Raw genomic sequence first — 8,747 nt, forward strand, 5'->3', positions numbered from 1 at the left:
TTCCTGAGCCTCTGTTTTCTTAAATTCTCCCCCAGCCCTCCCTAAGTGATTAATGGGTACCGATGCCTTGACTGCCGCATTTGTTTCCTCCAGATATTCATAAAGTACTCAGACATCCTCCGGCATTCAAGTTTAGTAAAAAGCCTTGAGCTGTGGGAGCCATCAGACTCGAGAAACGATGGAGGGGGCTGGCACAAAGCTGCTGATCCTGCTCCTGCCAGACTGACTCAGATGATGTTCTCTGGAGGCCAGAAGAGATGAGCTGGAGCAAAGGGTAGCAGGGAAGACATGTCTGCGTCAGCTGTAGCTCATATCTGTGTTTGTGCCCTGCGTGCCAGCACGCTGATAGCCACAGGCACTGGGGTCCCCTCTGTGGGGAGCTGCGCAGCATTTTCTGTAAGAAAACCAGGGATGCTTTCCGGCTGCAAAGAGGAGAAGGCTACAGCTGCAGCACGCACTTGTCCCTGTTGCTAAGGTAACACATATCACACCCACGCTGGCCTAGAAGCAAAACAGCGCGCATGGGAAATTTCGTAGGGCCAGGAGCCTCGCGTGGGAGAGCACTGCTTTTTCAGGTGCTGCTGCCTCCCATACTACTGAGCTGGGTCTCTCTCACAAATCCCTCAAAGATAACTCTTCGCATGCAGTTTCCCTGATTGTGTTAGAGGTTGCTATGCCATCCAGCTAGGTGTACACCTGAAATACTTTGTCTTGTAATGCTCTGCCTTCTGCTGCCAAGAAATGTCTGCAATGACTCTGCTTGCTGATGGTTTCGGGCAGCAGGACTGTGCAGCACAAGGCAGTTCAGATGCCCACTGAAACAAAGGTTGGGCAGCTCTGCTTTACATTCTGAACCAGGAACACAGAGCAGCCCCTGCTGTAATAAAAGAGCTGCATGCTTTTAACCACTTTCCAACATTGCTCTTGTTTTGCCCAGCAGTGCATGCTGTAGGTCACAGAGAAACACATCTCAGCAGCTGTGAAAAGCACATCCCCAATGCTGATTTGTGTTTAAGTCCAAGTGCTCCAAAAATAAGAGGTTATATATTTTGAAAACTGCTTGAGTCTCTCATTTATGACTTCCAAGGCACACTTCTGGTCTTTAAATTAAGCAACTTATTTTATTACCACTAGTAGGCACGGATCTGCCATTTTATACTGGTTTACAGCTCTTTGGAGTGCCATTGATCCCTCTCTGGGGTCAGCAAGCTGTGACAGGCACGAGTCACATACTAAAGCCTAAAAATGTACAGGAGGCAGCGACTGCTGTGGCTGGCAGGAAACTGCTGAAGAGTGACATAAAAGCCTGAGTGCCTAAAGCAAAGGGTGTCAGTAGCTGTGATTTGTCAAACTGACTGTGAGAGCTGTCTCCCTTGGCAAGAAATGCAGTGGCCAGGCCTTCATCTGTGTTCTTGGACTCACTCACCACAGGTACCCTACCCTAACACAGAAATCACCCACACCCAGAGCTCACAAGGCAGCAACGTGATGGGTAATACCTTGTTCTCCCTCAAGCACCAAAAGGATTCACAGAGGAGCGTTTTATCCTTTTCGCTTCTGATCTGGAAACCTAAGGATGCCGAGGTTAAGTGAACTGACTAAGGTTGCATAATTAGCCAGTGGCAGAGCTGAGAATAGACACCATCTCCATTTTTCCAGGCCGAACATCTAACTCTCAGGCCCTTCTTGGGGGCATAGGCAGGCTAGCAAAACTGTATATCACAGCTGTATAGAATATGACATTTTTAGAACAGGCTCAATCCTGAACTTACTACAGCTCTAAAAAAAGAAAAACAAACCAAAACCAAACCAAACAAAAACCTGGGAAAATATTTAAAAAAAAGGAAAAGCAACAATATTTTCTTTTTACAGTGCTCCTGCATGGGTAAGAAGGTAAAAATGGAATTCAAGTGACATTTATAAATATTAATGGACTTCTAAGCACTAGCACATTAAACAAGTTCCCAAGGGTCAAAGCCTGAATTAACTTTGAGTAATAGTTGCTGAAGACCTAGGCAAAAATAAAGCAATGCTGTGAAGAAATGTTAATCTTTCACAGATGTTTGGTAGGGCTAAAATGCAGTCATTTGTCCTCCATTTCAAAACAAACTATTTTAGGGAAACAGTGCTTCTTTCATGCTCCCAACCCTCCCCTTCTTTGCTTACTCTCTTTCTACTCTATCGTATTTGAATGCATTTTTTTGTAATTTCCTTTCTTCAACTGCTGCTGTAGATGCTGGGATTTATCAGGCAACTTAGTAACCTTAGTGACTTAGTGGGGGAATGTGGAAGACAAGAAATCCTGTTCACTCTTGTTCAACAGAAAGCACTCTGGGAAAGGTTCAGCTAACAGTGAGACAAGGGGGGTGAAACTACAGCCTGGGAAACTCTCCTGCCTGAGGGCTTCTGAACTCAGATTTGTGTTCCAGGTCACTGAACCCCTGCTGCAGACTGCAGCTGAGACAGCTGGGCAGAGCAACCTAGGGGTTACCTGCAGCTGCCCTCCACTTACGTAAGACCTGGACAACTGGATCAGGCTATTGACAAGCCAAGAGGAATTACATGTCATGGTAGCTAGGCAGTGAAGATGGTGATCTGCTTTCACTTTAGGCATTTTGCTCCTTCCAAGAACGTCCTGGAATGGTGAAGGAGTATGTATCATTTCGGGGAAAGGTTCAGCTAAGCTACTTGGTTCTCAGGGGTTCTAGAAACCTCTCATTTCATGCAAGATTCACTCGAGAGAGGGTCAATTTTTCTAAAATATTTAAGGAGAAATGTTCATAGCTTTGAAGCTGTTTAAAGACATGACTTCCAATGCAGTGCAAGTCAGAGTCCCGTTTGATGTCAGAGAGAATTAGGCTCTACCTGTCCTCAAATATCTGGCTCAGTCACCTAAATGCATTTACAAAGCTGGCCTTAGCAGCTTTCATTAGTGGCTGGCAGGTCTCTGAGCACAAAGAACACACTGTCCCCCACACTACGAGTCTTTGTTAGCAGTGCACCCATTATGTTCAATTAGTCACAGCATGGAGCATATGCTGACCGTGCCTTGCACTTTGCCTGTCTGCCCTGCCTGGGGGCACCTACCAGCCCAGCCCAGCCACCACCCAGGTTCTGCAGCCTGCAAGTACAGGCCCAGGGCAACACAGTGACACTGCCTGCATCAACACAAGATCCCTGAATCACAGCTGGCAGAAAGAAGGGCTGTGCCTGCTCCCCTTCTGCACTGCAGCAGCCACAGCCAGTGATGGCCCCTAGGAAATCACACCCATGGACAAGAACAGTATGTTTTGTGAGATATCTGCAGAGAAACCCATGCCCACTGACACTCCAGTGCTGCAGACTGGTTGTCTGCTTGCCTTCAGCCAGGATGGGCTGAGGATTAGCTGAGGCCTCCCAGACTTCCTCAACATGGCACACTCTCAGTGTGGTCTTGTGCTTTGTACTCTCCCTTCTCCTCCTCCTCCTTAGCCCCAACCCAGTCTGCTGCTGTCTTTCACGAGATCCATAGAAATATAATTATCATGGAGATGTCTGCCTCTGGCAGTATTTTTTTTTCTTTGGAAATAATTATAATTGGCTGTGGCAGTTAAAAACTTATCGGTGTAGACAGATGACAGACAGTACAATCACATAAGTTTCCCTCTGAGAAAATAAAGCTAAAACCCATTTATCATCCTGAATGGAAACAAAAGGTCTTCCTTTGAAGAGTCAGGCTGTGAAAACACAAAGAGAAGACTGTTATGCCCATGGATTAAATCTGTGGTACGTAACCAAGTACAAGCAGTCCATTTGCAGCATGATGATACTGTAGTAATTATCACTGCTTTCATCTGAGAAATACCTAGATGGGAACATACCAGCCCACTCAGAGGCAGAAACTGAGGTCCCAAGAGGATAATTAAGCCGCAACTACCTGAAGAGTGACTGTACCACAAACACTGAAAAAGTAAGTATATTCATACAGTGTCTATAAGGGCTACTTGCATGGGGATCCACTACTGGATATGATCACTTATTCCTGGAGTAAGTCATTAACTGCCCTCTCCCAGAGACCAGAAAAGTTTTGATTCCTAGGTATACCTCCAAAGCACAATCTCCTGGGACCATCTTTCCTGTGGCAGCTCACATGCCATCCCAGGAGGAGTCCGTGCTGTCCTCACTCATCTTCCTAGCAGAGCCCAGGCAAGGACTGTGTAGTCCTCAGAATCACAGAATGGTTTGGGTTGGAAGATCATCTTAAAGATCATCTAGTGCCAACTCCCACCACACCCCTGCCACATACAGTGACAGCTTCCACTAGACCATGTTGCTCAAAATCTCATCCAACCTCGTTTTCAACTCTTCCAGGGATGGCACATCCATAACTTCTCTGGGCAGGCTGTTCCAGTGTCTCACCATCCTCACAGTTAATTTCTTCCTAACATCTAATGTAAATCTCTCAGTTTAAAGCCATTCCTCCTTGTCCTATCACTACCTGCCCTTGTCAGTAGTCCCTCTCCAACTCTCTTGCAGGTCCCTTTAGGTACTGGGAGGCTGCTCTAAGGGCTCCCTGAAGCCTTCTTTTCTCTAGGCTGGACAACCCCAACACTCTCAGCCTTGTCCTCCCTCTATCTTGGTTCAGCAGCTTTCAGTCTCTAACTGGGCAGGATAATCCAACCACCCTACACAAAGTCTTTTTTTGGTAGTAATTTTTTGCAAATTATTTTAACATCTGGCCCTTTTTTGGCCTGAATGGTTTCTAATGGCATGCAGGTTAGCAATCCTTTATTTTATTCTCAGTGCATCCAAATTCAGGTTGGGTGCAATTGGGGAGGTAAGTGGGAGGGTTTCTCTCAGTGCTAATTTAAAACAATCCCTAAGAATTCCTGAGATGTTTTAAGCAAATGAAATCTGGGTGAGGAGAATGGCTATCCTGTGGAAGCTGCTGACTACTCAGTACATATGAACAGATGATAGCCTCAAATTCCACAAGACATGCTCGGATCTAATGGTATTTGCAGAGACACAAAGAAAAATACTGTTAGCATGCAGCCAGTTGTTGTATGGGAGAGGGACGAGAAGGGAACAGAGAGAAGGGAGGATGGGAGAGATAAGAACAGAGAAATACCAGAAACAGAACTGCACAGAATGTTTTCTCTAAGTTTAGTTCTCAGGATTACAGACAGTCCACCAATAAATTCACTAATTGATATGCCTCATGTGCAGCCACATTGATGTCACAACTATGTCACTTGGCCAAGTGCTTGATTTCACAAACTCTTCCACTTTGGATGAGATTGTGGATGGTTTCTGCTTTTTTTTTTTTTTTTTTTTTTTTTTTAATAGTCTTCTTGGCTTCCAACAGCTTTGCCTGGTTAAATTTCCCCTTCTAGCTAAAAAAAGAAATTAGACTGATCTCTTTTGGCAGCTGTGAAATGGTTGCATATTGTGTATGCTTTCTTGATAAGCTTGCATGAAATGGAATTGGTTTTCTTTGGATGGATACACCCCTTTCAGCACAATGTCCCCACAAGATTAGCAAGTGTTTGATTTTTTTAGAGACTTTTTATTTGCATGTTATGTCATGTATGCTACTTCTGTAGAGCATTGAGTGGCACATGAAGCTGTTTGAACAGGGAGACTGAACTGACTGAGGAGTTCCCCAGTGAGTGCGCAACATGATTTGTGATGATGTGTAGCTTGCTAGCCAAAAAGCTTCAGTGGATGGCAAGAACTCTGTGAGATTTGGGCCAAATTCAGGTGCTGTAGAAAATATGAACTGGCTGTGCTGGGTCTGCCCTAAAAGCAGTTTGGCCCCATGTTCTGTAGGGACAGCACCTAGATAAGGGTGCCTGGGGACAAGGGAGAACTTATGCAATAGTCCTTACTTTCTTAGGTCCTCAGCCTCCGGTCTGTTTTAGCTCAGACTCCCTGAGCTCCTGCTGTCTGCATACAGTAGAGCCCACAATGGAGAGAGAGAGAAGAGGTGCAACTTGCACTGAAGACAATAGATATTACACTGAAAAGCACCGTGGGTGAATGTGATTGCTCTGACTTCTTGTATGGTTATGTGCATGAGCCTTAGCCTGTGCTTCAGTGCAATGCTATTATTAAGAATAAAATCAATGAATGACAATGGAGATGTTCCAAGACAACAGCAAAAAGGCCAAAATGAGTATAAAAGGGTAATACTATTATGCAAGATCTTTATTATATCTCATAATATGAGATAAAGTGGCTGGCATTATTATTATAGTAGTATGAGATAAAGAGGCTGGCATTCTGCCATTCTTTTCCCCAATATTTAATTTAGCCATGAAGGTCTTTCAAAATTATATTCATGAGAATCCAGAGGGGAGTGACCAGCAAGGAATCTATTCTGTCTTGAAAGTAAAAGCTTTTGCAAGGTGGAGGTAGGATCATTTAATTGTTTCTCTGACAGAACCTCTCAAGAATAAATTCAAATGTAAGAAAAATTAAGTACTGGAATAATTAGCAGAGTATTTTAGTTTTAGTTATTATGTACTGTTTGCCTGCCTGCATGGTGGAACTTTTCAGTACTGGTAGGACCCAATAATGGCTGATGGAGAATCACAGGCTGGCATTGCAGGCAGCAGCTAGACCACCAGTGCAAGCTGGTTGCACATTGCCAACAGAAAATTCCCCAATGCCCTCCTTTCCTCTGCTTCCTGTTCTTTGTCTTCTCAAGGGGCTGCTGAGCTGACTGCATGGGATGGGTGGGCAGAGGGGACTCCTACCAAATTAGTTTTCAGCCTGATCTGTGATCTTCTCCTGCTAATCACACTGCTGTGCATTGGCAATTCCTGCAGGGAAGTGGTGGAAACGTGCAGATGAGGAAACAAAATGGGCAGTTTCTCATTAGCTCAGCTTATCCCAGCAGGAAAGCTGGTGTCCCAGGGCCACGTTTCCTTTTTCCCTCTGTAACTGTCCGGCAGAGCACTCCATCTCTGGACAGGCTTCATCCCAATGCCTGCCTGTACAGCCGAGCAGCTCAAAAGAGCTGGGACTGCCAGGGCTTTCAGGGCCTGTGTAGGCAGACTACAAGGAACTGCCATCTCCAGCTTGGTGGATTCCTGTGGGGCCAGGAGTCTTCCCAGGCAAACTGGCCCAGGCCCAGGACACACAGACATATGGTTGCTCTATGGCTCTGGGGCAGGATGCCAGGGACAGGCAGAGCTCCAGCTGAACCCTAGCTAGAACTCTGCTACTGGTTTGTACAGCATTGTGGCCTCCTCATGTGGACATTTTTCCACCTGAATTTAGTTACACATGAGTATTGTCAACCAACTTGTCATCACAAGTCTTCAGTTTGGAGTAGGGATAAAGAAGAAACAAGGATGAAATTAATTTTATGAGTTACATGGAGCAACTTTAAATTTAGCTTATGGCTCTCCTCATGAAGCAGGTCTCCAACAGATGCTCTTCTCAACTAAATTTTATTTAACTGTAACTGTCTTTAAACCTGCCTGAAGTGATAATTGTGGGTTCTGCCTTTTGACACCAGATTTGCAAACAGGAAAATAAGGGAAGTGTTCAACAGGAACTCTGCTGGAGGTATTACTGGTCAACTGAAAAAACTGTAAAACAGCTCTAGTTTTGTTTGAAATTTCCCTATTACTTGTGAAAATTATACCAAACATGCAACATTAAGTAATTAAATCCTGTTTATCTACCAATTAGCAGCAGTTTAATGCAGCTCATCTCCATAGAGAAAGAAAAAAAAAAAAAGCAAGAGGGAAAGCAGTGCCCTGGAAAGGGTTACTTTAAGAATTTTTTCCCCCTTCTCCTCAAGGCTGTAGCCAAACAAGGCTTGTAGTTGTTACAGGCAGGGCCTTGCTTGTACTACTGCAAGAGTTTACACCACACTTAACTGTTTCATTGTGGCTGCAGCAAATAATGCAGTATCTCCCTGCAGAACAGTGGGAACTGCTCCAGCTATTCAGAGACCAGAACTGGAAGAGCTGCTAACAAAGGAGGTTTATGTGGAAACCAACACTATTCCCGCATACTCAGCTCACTGGTTTGTCTTCCTCCTCCTCCCCCCTTCCTCTTCTTCCGTTTAGAATTTCCTTTGCTTGTGTATGTTCCTGAAGTGGCTTAGATTCTTGTCCTCACCTAACCTTTTACCTCCCCCCTGTTTTTTCTCTTCTCCTTATTTCTTCTTGTAGCTTTTGGACACCAAAGGTAGCTGTGGTAAACAAGTTTGTTTGGGGTGTTTGTGTGCGTGCATAGGCTGGTGGGAATGTCCCATGACTTATGTAAGCTTACGTTAAGGCTGTAGAGAACTTCCATCTCTTATCAGTCTGTCCTCCTCACCCCCAATACTTTTTACCTCTTTCAATGAGCTGCACCTTTTTCTTGTTGTGTGCTTTTCTCTCACTTTTCACTCTCATAGAAAATATGCTCATTCCAGTGCTATCTTCTTCCTTGCTGGCTTTTCTCTGCTAATGCAGAAACCCCTTCTGCCCTTCTGCATGACAGAAACATGCTCCTCCACCGATTGATGACTTTTCCCATGTAGCAGCCTTACCACTTCCTTTAGGGATTGTTTCTCTGCATGAGCATGTCCAATCGTTTCTTTGTGTTCCCCAGCTTTTGTCTTCCAAGTCTGTAATCCATAGGAATGGTCACTACTACCATGTCTTTAACTTTGCCCTTCTTCACTCTGCATGCTGGTAATGTTGCAGATACCTGTAGGGTCTCAGTTCCACTTTCAGCTCTCTTCAAGGCAGAGGGTATACTGT

Source organism: Poecile atricapillus, chromosome 1 (assembly GCF_030490865.1).
Source record: "Poecile atricapillus isolate bPoeAtr1 chromosome 1, bPoeAtr1.hap1, whole genome shotgun sequence".
Classification (NCBI taxonomy): domain Eukaryota; kingdom Metazoa; phylum Chordata; class Aves; order Passeriformes; family Paridae; genus Poecile; species Poecile atricapillus.